The sequence below is a fragment of the Pipistrellus hanaki genome (genome assembly GCF_964339955.1).
Source record: "Pipistrellus hanaki genome assembly, chromosome: 4".
NCBI lineage: Eukaryota > Metazoa > Chordata > Mammalia > Chiroptera > Vespertilionidae > Pipistrellus > Pipistrellus hanaki.
The window spans coordinates 96,321,697-96,322,163 of NC_140506.1; positions in this window are offsets into that span (position 1 = coordinate 96,321,697).

Sequence of the window (467 nt, forward strand, 5' to 3'; positions counted from 1 at the left end):
TTAAATGGTGAAAAATTGGCTGTCTTGCCCCTGAAATTAGGATGTCTGCTCCCACCCTTATATTTAATACTGTACTGCAGTGTTTCCCAAACTTTTGACGTACCCCTTCTATAATTTTCGTAACGCTGAGAACCCCTCGTACTCATGAGAACGTAGAATTAGGCGCAGCTAAGCACGGTTCAGTGCATATCCCCACCAAACTCCGGTGCAATGCGTACCCCCACCAAACTCTTCCCGTATCCCTGGGAGTATGCATACCACACTTTGGGAAACACTGCTGTACTGAAAGTTCTAGCCTGGGTAATATGCAAGAAAAAGAAATAAAAGGTATCAGACTAGAAAAGAAGCAAATTATCTCTATTTACCAATGACATGACCCGGTAAATAGAAATCCCTTAGCAATACACACACACAAACTAGTTTATTAAAGCTAATAAACTAGTTCAATAAGGTTGCAGATATAAGAA